The sequence below is a fragment of the Mesoplodon densirostris genome, chromosome X (genome assembly GCF_025265405.1).
Source record: "Mesoplodon densirostris isolate mMesDen1 chromosome X, mMesDen1 primary haplotype, whole genome shotgun sequence".
Lineage (NCBI taxonomy): Eukaryota > Metazoa > Chordata > Mammalia > Artiodactyla > Ziphiidae > Mesoplodon > Mesoplodon densirostris.
Window position 1 is genome coordinate 34173216 of NC_082681.1, and position 15681 is coordinate 34188896.

Consider the following 15681-nt stretch of genomic DNA (forward strand, 5'->3'; position numbering starts at 1 on the left):
TGAGAGGGCTGCGTACCATAAAAAAAAAAAAAAAAAAAAAAAAAAAAACAGGGAAGGGAGATTGGAGATATCAGGATATTTGTTTTGCAATTTTATAAAGTGTGGCTGGGGAAGGTGATGAGAAAAAGATGAGAAAATGAATTTTAAGTAAAGACTCGAAGGAGATGGAGAAGGTAACCCTGTGGAGAGCTGGTGAAAAAGCCTTCCAGGTGGAGGAAGGAGCAAGTGCAGAGCCCTGAGGTGGGAGTGGGCTTGGCATGTTCAAGGAACAGAGAGACTTTCACTGTGAGCGAAATAAAAAGTCCCTGGAGGGTTTTGAGTCGATTCTGTTAAGTTCCAACAATGTCACCCTGACTGCTGTGTAGAGAATAGACTGAATTATGGGCTAGGGGAGAGTAGGGAAACCTGTCAGCAGGCCATTATGATAATGCAGAAGAGAAAAGGTGGTGATCTGGGACAGAATGGTGGCAATGGGATGGTGAACAGTGGTCAACCTCTGGCCTTAGGGCCAGCAGGATTTACTCTGGACCAGATGTGGACTGTGAGAAAAAAGAAAAGAGGTAAGAATGATCTGAACAACTGGAAGATCGGGGTTCCCTAGGTTAGAGGGAGTATCAGGGGCTCATTTCGACGTGTGAAATTTGATACGTTTGTCATACACCTAGGTAAAGATGTCTCTAGGCAGTTGGACATATGGGTCTTGAATTTAGGACAAAGTTCAGGCTGCAGATTCACATTTTCCCACATCCCTGTAGTAAGGATGTGGTGTATCAGAAATACATTGGCAAATTGTCTTTCTATAAATGGCATGCATCCAGAAGGTTCATGGTTTCCAGTCCCAGTCGCTTGAGGCCACGTTCCAGTTGGCATGTGTACAGATAATCTCTTGCTCTCACCCTTAACCAAGTGGATTAGATAAACATGTCCACACCTTCTTTCAAGGACCCCTAGGGATGACTTGTGAGCTCAGAAGCACAGTTCCATGGAACTAGGTTTCATAATCTCCGATCCAGAGCATTGCTTTTCAGTTGCAATGGCCTCCTTATGGGGCCACAAAAACTTTGTAATAAAGCAAAGAAAACTTGTTTAGCTACCAGGGCGGCCTTTGTAGAACCGGGGGCAGATCGCAAAGCTGGCATTATCTCACATTGTGAATGACTTTATCAAGAGGAAATCCTTTTCAAAGTATGTCAAGGGTAGCCTTGAGGGGAAAAGAAGTGAAAAATTGGGCTTCCCTGGTGGCACAATGGTTAAGAATCCACCTGCCAGTGCAGGGGACAGGGGTTCAAGCCCTGGTCCAGGAGGATCCCACATGCCGTGGAGCAGCTAAGCCCGTGTGCCACAACTGCTGAGCCTGCACTCTAGAGCCCGTGAGCCACAACTACTGAGCCCGCGTGCCACAACTACTGAAGCCCGTGCGCCACAACAGAGAAGCCACTGCAATGAGAAGCCCATGCACCGCAACGAAGAGTAGCCCCCGCTCACCGCAACTAGAGAAAACCCGCGTGCAGCAACAAAGACCCAACACAGCCAAAAATAAAAATTAAATTTAAAAAAAAAGAAGAAGTGAAAAATGCAACATGCAACCCTGGGAGGAGGGGTGGCAGATTGGCTCTGCCTACATCACAGAAGGAATGATTTGTTTGACTTGTGTGCACAGGAGCTTCCGTTTCACTTTGTATCAGAGGGCCAAGCCTCCAGCCCAGTGTAGCTGCATCCTGGAGTAACTGCTCAGCCCCAGGTCCAAAGCGTGGGAACTGGAGTGGGGCCACGAGTCACTCAGCACCGACAAACACAGTAAAGCCCTGCTGTCTGTATTACAGTGTGGGAGGCAGGGGAAGGCAAGGAGGTTGAGACAGGAGGAGAAGTAGATGGAGTACAGGAAAGAGCATCGGGAGTTCTACGAGGAGAGCTGAGGGTGGATTAGAGAAGATTTGAAGACTAGGTGGCATTTGAATGGTCACTAGGCTTTGGCTAAGCAGAAAAGGGGAAAAGGGAAATCTTAGCAAAGGAAATGGCACAAGCAGAGGAAGATGTCTTCAAAGAACATTAAAGTGGCAGAGCTAAAGAAAGAGAAAGAGGGCATGGAAAGGGAAGCAATACTACAATGTTGTGGTTAAGTCCATAGTCTCTAGAGTCAGGCAGATAGTGAATTGAAGACCATCTCTGCACTTTACTGTGTGACCTTGGGCAAGTTACTCAACCTATTTGATCCTCTGTTTCCTCAGTGTTCAATGTAATGAATGACATGAATGCCTAATAGGGTGTTTGTGAGTGTGAAATGAGATAATCTATTTAAGTGCCTGACACAGTTCTCTATAACTATCCATCTTACTATGAAAGGTAAAAGATTGAAAGAAATTATAATAAAACATTTGTGGTAGTCAGCCCTGGATGGAGGGATTTGGGGTAATTTTTCTCCATTTCATTCTTTCTGTATTTAGTATGTTTTCTTCCACATGTATTCTAATACTAATAATCTCGAAAACATAACATAGGTTTTCATTCTTTTTAAGATTGTGTGAAAAGCAGTAGAGGGCAAGAAGTTCAGAAGAATAGATTGAGGCTAGATCACCAAGCACTTTCTTTTTTAAAAAAATTTATTTCATTAATTTATTTATTTGCTTGTGCCAGGTCTTAGTTGTGGCAGGCGGGCTCCTTAGTTGCAGCTCTTGGGCTCCTTAGTTGCAGCATGCAGGCTCCTTAGTTGTGGCATGGGAACTCTTAGTTGCAGCATGCATGTGGGATCTAGTTCCCTGACCAGGGATCAAACCCGGGCCCCCCTGCACTGGGAGCGTGGAGTCTTAACCACTGCACCACCAGGGAAGTCCCACCAAGCACTTTCTTTGTGGCAAGAGTTTCAACTTGTTTCACGAACTCAAAGATTCTATACACATGTTTTAGGCGTTCCATAGATATTTGATTTAATTTTCTACATTAAAAATATTTGTTGAAATATATATTTTGAAACTATAATACATTACATGTTTTAATATGTAATACACAAATATTAACATATGAGAAACATTAAAATAATTTATGCTACCACTTGACTTATTTTGTGGCAGACCTTATAGTAAAGCTACTTTTGCATTCTTGTGCAAATAAGATCTCTTGCAAGATGAACTGTTAAAACTGTTAGCATTTGCCGCTACTTAACTGTAAGAATTTTCTCAATACTGTACAACCAAAATAAAAATTAAAAAAATAAATTGAATGCTAGTATAAGAATGTAGTTCCCGTGGTTACCAGGGGGTAAGGGAGGGGAGGGATAAATTGGAAGACTGGGATTGACATATACACACTACTACATATAAAACAGATAACTAATAAGGACCTACTGTATAGCACAGGGAACTCTACTCAGTACTCTGTAATGGCCAATATGGGAAAAGAATCTAAAAAGGAGTGGATATATGTATATGTATAACAGATTCACTTTGCTATACACCTGAAAATAACACAACAGTGTAAATCAACTATACTCCAATAAAAATGTTTTAAAAAAAGAATCTGGTTTCCTTACCCTTGATTTTAGATTTTTGTGTTTATCAGAAGAGCCTCATTTTTCCTCACTGATTGACTTTATGATCCATAAATGTAATGATTTTTAACTTAGAAAATAAATTCATATTAATAAAATATAATTTTTATCTGTTTTATACATTGGGGTCTGTGTCAGATTTTTGTCTACGAAAGCATTCATCTGATTTGGAATATTTTTAAAAGTCTGGTTCTTCGAGGCAGATGTGGTCACTGCTGCTGCAGAGTGCTGGTCCACCTGGTCAGGAAGCCACGCTGCAGCCATGGCTTTTCAAGACCCCTGAAAGACTCCCCTGGTGCCAGAAGTGGCGACTCACCGAATTAGAATTACCTTAACCAGCCGCAACACAAAATCTTTGGAGAAGGTATGTGCTGACTTGATCAGAGGCCCAAAGTATAAGAATCTCAAAGTGAAAGGACTAGTTCGGATGCCCACCAAGACTCTAAGAATAACTACAAGGAAAACTCTTTGTGGTGAGGGGTTCTGAGACTTGGGATTGATTTCAGATGAGGATCCACAAGCGACCTCATTACCTTGCACAGCCCTTCTGAGGCTGTTAAACAGGTTACTTCCATCAGTATTGAGCCAGGAGTCAAGGTTGAAGTCGCCATGGCAGATGCTTAAATCAACCTTTTTAATTAATTGATAATCAGTTGCGATTTTTTTTTAAGTCTGAAAACCAATATTCAACAGGCATAAGGGAGCCTCTGAAAGTTTGGGGGTAGAAGAGTATAAATCTTAAGTCTTTGCAGTTTTTCTGATAGCAGTGTGAGCTATGGATTGAAGGGGAAAGGGTACAGACTGAAATCATGGAGACCAGTTAGAAGATCACTTCCGAAGTATAGCTGGGAGTGAATAGGGTCTAAACTAGGGGGCAGGGAAATAGACATGGGGAGGAGAAGATGGATGGGAGAGACGCTGAACGTGGGATTGACTTGACTTGACAAGACTTGACAACTGATTAGGCACGAGAGAGGGCAGTCAAAGCTGACATGCTGAGGTTTAAAACATAAGCCCCCAAGACAATGGCAGTCCTGTTCTTTAGATCTTACGCAAAGAAAGAGCAGCAGATTTGGGATGCAAGAGCAGGAGATGATGAGTTCAGTTTGGGATACATTGATTTTAAGTGTCTGTGGGCAGAAAAGTGGGAGAGACATCCAATCAGCAGCTGGATTATATTGGTCTAAAGCTCAGGAGATGGTTCTGGGCTGGACACAGAGCTAGAGATTTGGGATTGATCCACTTGGAATCCATGAAGCCCCAAAATTCCTACTGCAAACTGTAAATAGTAGTTTAATTAGATTGCGTGTTACCATTTTGGCCAGTACTTTCAAGTTAAAAGGCATATGATAGCAATTTAAATTTTTTTGTTTCATTCTAAATGAAGTAGCAGTTTCTCTCAGTCTGTGCTAGATAGTGAGTTATTACATCGGGTAGTGGTTTTCCAGCTTAAATTATAGAGTGCTTACGGCAGAACCTGGGTAGACCTTGCAAGACCCATGTCAGAGAATTGACCTTGTAGAGCTAGGTAGCCCTAAGAGGATCACAGCTGAAGATAATACAGCTACATCCCAAATCTGCCACTGACTACAAGAGGCTTATGTTTCAATAGTAGGAATATTTATCTAATGCCAGAATGATGTGAATTATGGGCATCATGCAAAAATCCCAGTGCTGCTAAAGAAAACTAATTATTTACTAAACAGAGTTGTTACTGTGATAAGCTTACAAGTTGCAATCTGATAAATAATGGAACTTTAGAACTCACATGGCCTATAGAGTTCCGGCTCAACTTTCTAATTGAACAATTAACCCAAAGTTATACTTGGTAGTGGAGCTCAGAACTCAGGTCAGCCCACTGTGCTTCCCATGACATCATATTTGATCTAATTCCATTCCTTTATTTTGTAAGTACAGTAGTCCTCTAATTCAGTGGGATATCTGGCAGATAGGGGCAATGAACCTTATCTGTAAAAGGATGTATATGTATCAAGCAGTGCTTGACCTGAGGGGAGATGAGGAAGCTGCCATCATTCTACAGCCTTTTACCTTTGTGGATCAGCTTTTTCTTATTTCTCCTTGTACATATTTGCATATAGAACAGTTGGAGAGTGTGGATTATACAAGTGATAGCTAAATCCTCAAGGAAATTTTCTATGTCAGAATGTCAAAGTACTAAAAGTTAAGGGGTGAGTGATGGGAAGGTGATAGTCACACTTTGAATGTGTGGAAACTAAGCAGTGTGGCTCATCTCCCTCTTTCCCCCCCCCCATCCTTAACAAACCCCTCATTTATGACATCCTGGAAATGGTACCTACCTCAGAGTGGTGAATGGAACTCAGGACAAACTTAAGTCAAGAGGTGACCTTCTTATTAAAGCAATGAGAATGTATTTTGTCCAGTTGAAAGAGATTGGCTTTGATTAAGAGTGGCACCAAGTTTGAATCAATCAAATAATACTCTTTCACACTTTAAATATTTGGAATGATCACAGTCACTTTTTCAAATAGTGTCTCTCAACTTTTATCACAATCCTAAACCGTGTAATACTGAGTCCTTGTAATCCTAAAGAGGTTAAAGTAGCTTAAAATGGGAATTAGACTGTGTGATACTTAATATTTCAAACATCTTTTTCTGATTTTAAAAACAAGATATAATCATTGTAGAACACTTAAAAAACTACAGGAAAGTGTGAAAAAGAAAACAAAATTCACTCATTATCTCATCCTCCTTTGTGGTACCTGTTTTTAATGAAATGCACATATAAGTGTAATTACTTTAAAAACAGTAAACATTGAAATTCAGGAAGTAAATCTGTGGGATAACTTGATTATCATTTGGCTTTTAGGAGTTCAAATGTCATCCATCCAGACAGACTTAAATGATGAATAATGGTAATTTTCACTCTGCTCTTTTCACTTCATATGCTGATTTTAGATCCTCACCCCTGGGTGAGCTGGAACTATAGTAAGGGCTGGGAGGGAGAAACACAAGGTGCTAAGAGCCAAGATAACCAAAGAGAACTATGTAGATTGGAAAAGCAGCAGACACTCACTGCTTCCACCCTTTCCCGGAGACCCTGTTTGGGTAAATACTAAGATCAAAAACAATAAAAAAAAAAAAAAAGCTCCCAGGGAGCAGTTCAACTCTGCAGAAAAAGAAGGTAGGAATGGAAAATTGAGGGGCTATCTCAGGCAGTGGTTCTAGTTCAGAAATGTTCAACCCCGTTCTTCCTACAGAGCTGCTCTTTGTTTCATGTTTGATTTCTTCTACATGAATAATTCCTATTCTTGTGTTCAGATGCAACAATCCAGCATTCATTGTCATGATAAAAATAGAAAATGACAGGCATTGATTTTTCACGGCAATTAGCCCTACATCTGTTTTCTGATTTCTTGAGCATATACAGGCAAAACAGGCAGGACAGCAATGTGGAAGAGAGTGCCTCATGCATTTAATGGGAGACAGTTGTTTTGGCAAGTAAGGTGTGATGAAGGACACTGTATTGGAGAGGGATTTTTTTTTAATCCATTTCAGATTTAACCTTCTGTCGTGTGTAAGAAACACCTGCTAAGAAGATCAGATTTCATATAGCTAAAATAACAATGACTTTATCAGGTTTTCCTTAATCTCTTCTAATACTTGCCATTCCAGGGACTGTTTCTCAACCCCATCTGTTTTGATTGTACCAAAAGGACCTGATAAGCTCAATTAGGATAATGTATATAGCAGCATTTTGTAAAAATGTTTCAGGACGATAAAGTATTGTTATTCTTCATTCATTTCATAAATATTTATTGAGGGACTATTCTGTGCCAGGTACTATACTAGATACTGGGAAAATATCAATAGTATGTACTAGATACAAGGCAGGCAAAAGTGCTAGTCCAGGCTCTCATGGAGCTTTCATTTACTTCAATAAGTGTTCCCTGGTTCCCCCTTCCACCCCTCCTGCTGTGATGGGTGCACATCTTGATCACAGCACTTATCTCACTATAGCAGATAGGTCCTGGTTTACCCATCTATCTCTTCTGTTATCTTTTGAGTGCCTCAAAAACAGAGGGCATGTCCCCTTAGCTCCTTGGTATCTATGATGCCTGCCTTGCACATAGTATGTATTTAATTCATGTTTATAGTAATGGATCAATTAATGCATGGTGGTTAATGTTGGCCCTGCAACCATAGACTCTCAGTCCAGACCATAAAATAGGCAGTGACATGTAAGATTGTATAGTCTAGCCCCTTTTTACACATGAGGAACTTGAGCCCCACTGATATGCTATACGACTTCAGGCAAAGCAAATTATCATTCTGTCTCAGTATTCCCAACTGTAAAGTGGAGATAAAAGAATTTTAGAGCTGAAAGAAATTTCACAAAGGTCTCCTTGTCCAAATACTTCATTTGAGACGTGAATAAAGTGACACCCAGAAACGTTCAGCAGCTCTTCTAAAAGGAAATTAGTAGAGGATTTTCTGGCACCCATAATAATTCTCTTTTCACAATTCCTTGCTGCTTCTCTCTGTAAGCCTTAGTAGTATCACAAGATTGCTATAAAGTTACAGAGGAAGAATAGATATGGATGCTGTGATTGGAGTATAATTAAGTGCTACCACTTTGGAAAAAAACATTGGCATTATGTACTAAAGATGCACATCCCCTGGGAATTCCCTGGCGGTCCAGTGGTGGTTAGGACTCCACGCTTCCACTGAGGGGGGGCCTGGGTTCAATCCCTGGTCAAGGAACTAATATCCTGCAAGCTGCGTGGTGCAGCCAAAAAAAAAAAAAGATGCATATCCCCTATGACCCAGAGGTTCAACTCCTAGTAATACACTCTAGGACTCTTGCACATGTACATAAAGAGGCATGTACAGGAATATGCAGAGAAGCTTTGCCAAAAATAGTAAAGAAACAAAATGAGAAACAACCTCAATATCCATTGACAGGATGGATCAATAAATTCAGACATTCACACAGATTGGAGTATGATATAGCAAAGAAAACAAATCTCATAAAGATAATGTTGAGTGAAAAAAGCAAGAGGACTAGTTAATATCATCCATGGAAAGTTCGTTTATAAGCAAGGCTAAGTAATATGTGGTAAAACAATAAATAGCAATGAGATTGACAAATACAAAATACTGAAAACCTAGTGTAACATCAATATTCAGCCCAAACCAAATATCACCATTTTAGAATGAACTTGTGAGATATAAGAACAAACCTGAAACTTCATTTTTAAAATCAATGCTTGCTACACTTCGATTAGTTAATATTTTAGAATTAAATTTTTTTTTACATTCAGAACAGGAACAAGTTTTTTTTTAAAACCCTGTCAACTGCTAGATTGCTTCTGTGGACACTGAACTGCACGTTAGTGAAACTAAATAGATAGTCACTGTCCACTGAGGTCTGTGCAAAGACAAGGTATTTTTAGGGTGCCTCAATTGTATTTAGTATTTTCTTCTTTACTCTTTATATTCTCTTTTGCCTAGAGAATCGAAGATGCTTTGTCATAGGTGATTTGGGAGTTTTTTCTTGTGAAATTTTCAGGTGATAAAGTTGATATTCCATTCTTTTTTTTAAAGCTTTTTATTTAAACTGTTTTTTTCTTAATTTCTATTTATTTATTTATTTTTGTATTTTGGCCGCATTGCATGGCATGCGGGATGGTTCCCCAACCAGGGATCAAACCCTGGCCTCCACACTGAAAGCATGGAGTCCTAACCACTAGGCCACCAGGGAACTCCCTGATATTCCATTCTTAATTAAAACTCACAAAATGTAAAAGATTCTCAAAAGGAACTTTTTCTTGAAAGGCTTATGTTCTAAATCTGCAGTCCCCAACCTTTTTGGCACCAGGTAATGGTTTCATCGAAGACAGTTTTTCCACGGGGCAGGGGGGGCAGGGCGGGGGGGCCGGGGAAGGGTTCAGGTGGTAATGTGAGCGATGGGGAGCAGCAGATGAAGCTTCACTTGCTCACCCGCTGTTCACCTCCTGCTGTGCAGCCTGGCTCCTAACAGGCCGCGGACTGGTACCAGTATGCGGCCTGGGGGTTGGGGACCCCTGGTCTAAATGGAATTAGATACCTGAAAATTACATTCAGTCCTTGAAGATTATTTTGTTTCATGTTAGAAATACAAGTATACTAAATAGTTCAAAAATATTAGAATTATATAATCTAATCTATCCTACTTGACCTTGAATTATTTAATTTTTATAACATTCATTAGCTCAAAAAGTATATAATTTTCTTCATAGACTTATTTAGTGAATATACTCTTATTTAATATTCATATTCTTAATCTATTTCCCTGCTTAACTATTTGATTGTCATAATCATTGTACTTGTATATAAACTTAACAGCTCATTTATATAACTCTTATTTATAGTGCAGCATTTTATTCTTGCAATAATAAGGGAATTCTTAGTTCATATATCATCTAGAATGCCTACCTATATTTGAAACAATATTTTGACACCCATAATAGTTCCAAATGCTGTGCCTTGGTCATGCACAAGTACAGAAAAACCAAAATGATGTTGTTGTGGGCATTGTCTATTCAGCCCTCCAAGGATCTAGATCAAAACCAAACCAGATAACAGATTTGCCCCAAATGCAGAGTCCAAAACCAGATTTCCAGCATCTCTTTGCTGGACAGTGGGTTCACGGGTGTTGTGAGTATGCTTTCTAATTTGCATGTAATTAAAGATTTATTTAAAGGTATCTGATATTTAATAATTAAAAATTACAGTGATCTGGAGGCATTTTGAAAAAAAGAGTATCATATAAGGATAATTCAAGTGGTAGTCCGTGCCTCCTTTTCCCTTTTCTTCTTTGCAGTTTTCTCAGCCAGTTTTTTTCAAGAGGCCCCATCCACTAGGACCTCTCAAATTCAGCACTCAAGTGCTCCTATGACTGGCTGTCCAGACCTGGCAGCAGGTGCCCCATGTAGCAGCATTCACACTCAGGCTGTGCCGTGGGGAGGGCTTGACCAGTGTTTCTTTGGGTACCACATACAACCCTGGCAGACACTGAGGTAGGCATATGGATGTTAACAGACCCTCCCTTGGTACAAATTATTCCTAAGAAGATTTAATGAACTAAGCATGTTAATATTTAGTAGCTTAAACACCATTTACATTTACAGTGAACTCCCTGGAGGTAAAAGAATACTTATGCAGGAATTAGTTGATTGCCTTAAGGAAAAGTATTAATGTCCACCTACTCATGCTTATGGACCCAAAGACCTAAAGAGTCAACTCTGTTAGGTAACCAAGGACATACCACATAATGATCACCTCCCTCCTTCTTTGTTTTTGTTTTGGAATTGGAGGCTTATGATAAGAGAAGTTCTCTTATTATTAGATTTTGCAACTAATGAGTAGCGAGGGGACTTTGTTTTGAGAATTTGCTGTGGCCTGAAAACTTAGATGTAACGATCTGATAATAGGAAGGGTCTACCGTGAATATTTTATTGGTACCATTAGAGGTAGTAGAAGTAGAAATATTATTAATAGGTATTATTAGAACAATGGGGGAAGGGCAATGGTCAGATTATCAAGATGGTTGCATGCAGTGGCATAAGAACATGGGTGTTGAACTCAAATGACACTGCTGTTCAGTCCTGGTTCTGGCATGGAACCAACTATGGGAACCAGGACAAGTTGCTTAATGTCTCTGAGGCTCCATTTTTACTTCTATAACATGAGGGTGAGAATGGGGCCTATTTCATAGTGTTGTTAAGAGGACTGAATGAGCTAATGCCTGTAAAGTACTTAGCACATTGCCTGGCACAAATGTGCTCAATAAACATTATAAATAGCATTTTATTATTATAGAGGCTAAGTTATTATCATTATCTGTAAACTTTATTTATGGCTGTCTTATGATACTTATTACTGTCTATCTTATATCAGAGTTATTTACATAAAGGCTAAACTACTGAACTAAACCCTTGGGGGAAAATTGCTTGTCTGATTCATACACTGAACACTATATGGCCTAGCACGCTGAGGCAACACTAAATCACAGTAGCTGTCAAACATTTTTAACCATGACCCAAGGCAAGATATATATTTTACATCATAACCAAATACATACAGACATGATTGAATTTAGAAAGTTTTACAAGACACACCTTACTATGTGCAATGCACTCTGATATTTATTTTTCCATTCTGTTTCATTCCATTAAAAAATAGTCTCATCTTGACCCAGTAAATTCACTACTGGGTCTCATTCTATGGTTTGAAAATCCCTGGACTGGACCATGAAGCAGCCCTGGACCTTCCCACCAAAGGTGGTGATGTGGTTAGTGAGAAGCTAACAGAATTGCTGGGCAAGGGCCAAATGGCAGCTGCTTTCAGGACACTTAGGGACCAAATCTAAATAGCATAGATGAGGCAGATCAAGAACACTAGGGATGGGGAGGAGAGTGCTTTGACTTGGATGTGCAGAATTTTGAAGGTAAATCTTCCAGTACAGAGCTGGGTCATTCTAGCAGTTTTATTGAAAAACAAAGAAAGGCTTTAAATTTATTTATTTATTTTTGGCTGTGTTGGGTCTTCGTTTCTGTGCGAGGGCTTTCTCCCGTTGTGGGGACCGGGGGCCACTTTTCATCGCGGTGCGCGGGCCTCTCACTGTCGCGGCCTCTCCCGCTGCGGAGCACAGGCTCCAGACGCGCAGGCTCAGTAATTGTGGCTCACGGGCTTAGTTGCTCCGAGGCCTGTGGGATCTTCCCAGACCAGGGCTCGAACCCATGTCCCCTGCATTGGCAGGCAGATTCCCAACCACTGCACCACCAGGGAAGCCCCAAAGAAAGGTTTAAAAAAAAAAAAAAGAAAGAAAGAAAGGGGGGCTTCCCTGGTGGTGCAGTGGTTGAGAGTCCGCCTGCCGATGCAGGAAACGCGGGTTCATGCCCCGATTCGGGAAGATCCCACATGCCGCGGAAGCGGCTGGGCCCGTGAGCCATGGCCGCTGAGCCTGCGCGTCCGGAGCCTGTGCTCCACAACGGGAGAGGCCACAACAGTGAGAGGCCCGCGTATAGCAAAAAAAAAAAAAAAAAATGAAAAGAAAGGGAAAATGTAGGAAGAGGCATCAAGTCCCTGGAAATGAGGCTGGCAGTACAGAAAGCCAGGTGGGTATTGCTCTCTCTCCTGCTCCAGGAACTCTCCTTTTTTTTAAACTTTTTATTTTATTTTGGAGCATAGTTGATTAACAATGTTGTGATAGTTTCAGGTGTACAGCAAAGTGATTCAGTTTATATATATATATATATATATATATATATATATATATATATATTCTTTTTCAGGTTCTTTTCATTATAGGTTATTACAAGATATTGGATATAGTTCCTTATACTGTACAGTAGGTCCTTGTTGGTTATCCATTTTAAATGTAGCAGTGTGTACATGTCAATCCCAAACTCAGGAACTCTCTTTTTTTTCCCAGATTTTTCTTTTCCTATCAAAAATAACTTGGGAGTGTTTTTTTTAAAACCTGGAAAGTGAGAAGACTATAAAGTGTGCATGTGTACACACATAGCCTCCCAACTTTAAAAAGTCCTGTTTAATTGTCTTGATCCAGTGGATTCAACGTCCTCCCCCTTCCTTCCTGCTTTTTCCATTAGCCTAAACTCCATCTTTTTCTGTCTTATTTTCCTTTAAACATGATTTTGGTCTAAGAGCTTTTGCTTCCACAGCCTCATAACTGTTTCAAGGCCCAGACCATTTTACAATGTGATCTTCAATCTTATGGTTTCAACTTTCAATTTCTTTTTCCTTCCATTTGATCCTTCTACACAGCAAGTTAGGTTTAGTCATTCTTTCATTCATTGAGTCTAGCAATTTCTTGAGTACTTATTATGTGCCAGATACATACTACCTGCTGCTCAGGTAGCAGTGATCAAAAACAAGTTCCTTAATGTTACAGAGCTCATAGTCAGGTAGGGGACGCAGACACTAAGCCTATAATCACACAAAGAAATAAGAACAGAAACTGTGATATATGCAATACAGGAGAGGTATGTGACAATTTGAGAGCATTCATAAATCTTTGACCAGTCAGGAAAATGTTCTTTGGGGAAGTATGGTTTGAGCTGAGAACTGAAGGATGGGGAGCAGTTAGGAAAAATGATTGGGGGGCTTCCCTGGTGGCGCAGTGGTTGAGAGTCTGCCTGCCAATGCAGGGAACATGGGTTCGAGCCCTGGTCCGGGAAGATCCCACATGCCGTGGAACAACTAGGCCCGTGAGCCATGGCCGCTGAGCCTGTGCGTCTGGAGCATGTGCTCCACAACAAGAGAGGCCGCGATAGTGAGAGGCCCGCACTTGGCAATGAGGAGTGGCCCCCGCTCGCCACAACTAGAGAAAGCCCTCGCACAGAAACGAAGACCCAACACAGCCAAACATAAATAAATAAATTAATAAACTCCTACCCCCAACATCTCAAAAAAAAAAAAAAAAAGGATTAGGAGCATCCAGGCAGGTAGAACATGGCCCTGGGGTGGGAGGGAGCAGGTTGAGTGAAAGGGACTAAGAGAAGGCCAGTGAGGTAGCAGGAAGTTTCTAGAGAGTATAGTGGGAAACAGTTCTGGCTTCATGCTGCAGAAATTCATGCACTACTTTTTCTAATCTATGTTAGGGAGTTTTGACGTTATCCTAAGGGCAATGGCAATCCATTAGAAAGTTCTGTGGGTCCTTGTGTACGGTGGTGGTGGGGAGGATGTGACCATATTTATTTTGGAAAATGCCGCTTTAGCTACAGTGCGGAGAATGAATCAGTAGCTGGGTGAATGTGAATACAGATAAAATTTTAAAAGCTGTCATTTACGTTGCGCTTATTGTGTGTTAAGCACTTGTTGTAAAGGGTTTTTCTACATGCTGTCATTGAATCTTCACAACAACCCCATGTGAATGTGGTAGCTACTGTTATTATCCCCACTTAACCTGTGAAAAAAACTGAAGCTCAGAGAAGTGAAGATACTTGCCCAAGATGGCACAGCTGGAATGTGGCAGAGCTGAGATTCGATACCTTGAGGCTGTTCAACAGTACCTCTTAATCTCGCTCACCTATTTCTTTCCTCCTCCCGCACCCTCCCCTCTGGCAGTCACCTGTTTGTTCTCTGTATCTATAATTCTGTTTCTGTCTTGTTATGTTTGTTCACTTGTTTTGCTTTTTGGATTCCACATATAAGCAACATCATATGGTATTTGTCTTTCTCTGTCTGACTTATTTCACTTAGCATATTACCCGCTAGGTCCATCCATGTTGTCGCAAATGGTAAGATTTCATTGTTTCATATGACTGAGTAATATTCCATTGCATATGTACCACATATTCTTTATCCATCCATCTATTGATGGGCACTTAGGTTGCTTCCATATCTTGGCAATTGTAAATAATGCTGCTATGAACATAGGGGTGCGTGTATCTTTTCTAATTAGTGTTTTTGTTTTCTTTGGATAGAGCTGCCTGATAGTTTTGAATGAAATCGCCATCAGGTGCTGTGTATTTGATAGCCTTGTTGCTTTTCTTCCTGCAAGTCAAGGGTTACTTGGCCTCCCACCTGCAGATTCAATCCCGCCTGAGTCCCTGGACCAATTCTGATTTTAGACAGGAGGAAGCCAGGCAGTTCCAGCCTAGCCATATAGTTTTCAGTATGAGGTTATCATTGTTGCCCTAACTTGTTTCCCATTTCTGAAATCTGGCTTTCTTCCATGTATCTGAGTCCTTGTCTTGGCCAGATGAAACAAGGACTATGAAAATGCTTTGGAAATGATAATGCTTAATATATGTATCTAGCATAGGGTGTGAGTACAGAGTAAATTTTCAGTAAATAGTAGTCATTGCTACCTGGATCATGGTTTGGTTACTGCAAGTCACAAAGTCACAAGGAGTAGAGTTAAATTGCAGTATCTTTTCAAGAAGTGACAATCCCTCTCCTCCAGAGATCCTTCCTGTTCTTCTCTTGACAGGGTACTGCTCTCTCAGATTTTCCATTGACTAGTCTGTGCTCCTTCCCAACCTGGTTCGTAAGGTGGAGGGCGGAATATTCAAAAACAGCATGGATACTGGAATCAGATCTGCATTTGAATTCTGTCTGCATGACCTTAGGAAAGGTACTTAACCTTC

The 15681-nt window shown here is 40.6% G+C and overlaps 1 pseudogene; it reads left to right on the plus strand.

Moving 5' to 3' along the window:
• The first annotated feature begins 3806 nt into the window (after positions 1 to 3806).
• LOC132482384 (small ribosomal subunit protein uS10-like) lies at positions 3807 to 4168 on the plus strand (annotated as a pseudogene).
• Positions 4169 to 15681: the final 11513 nt, after the last annotated feature.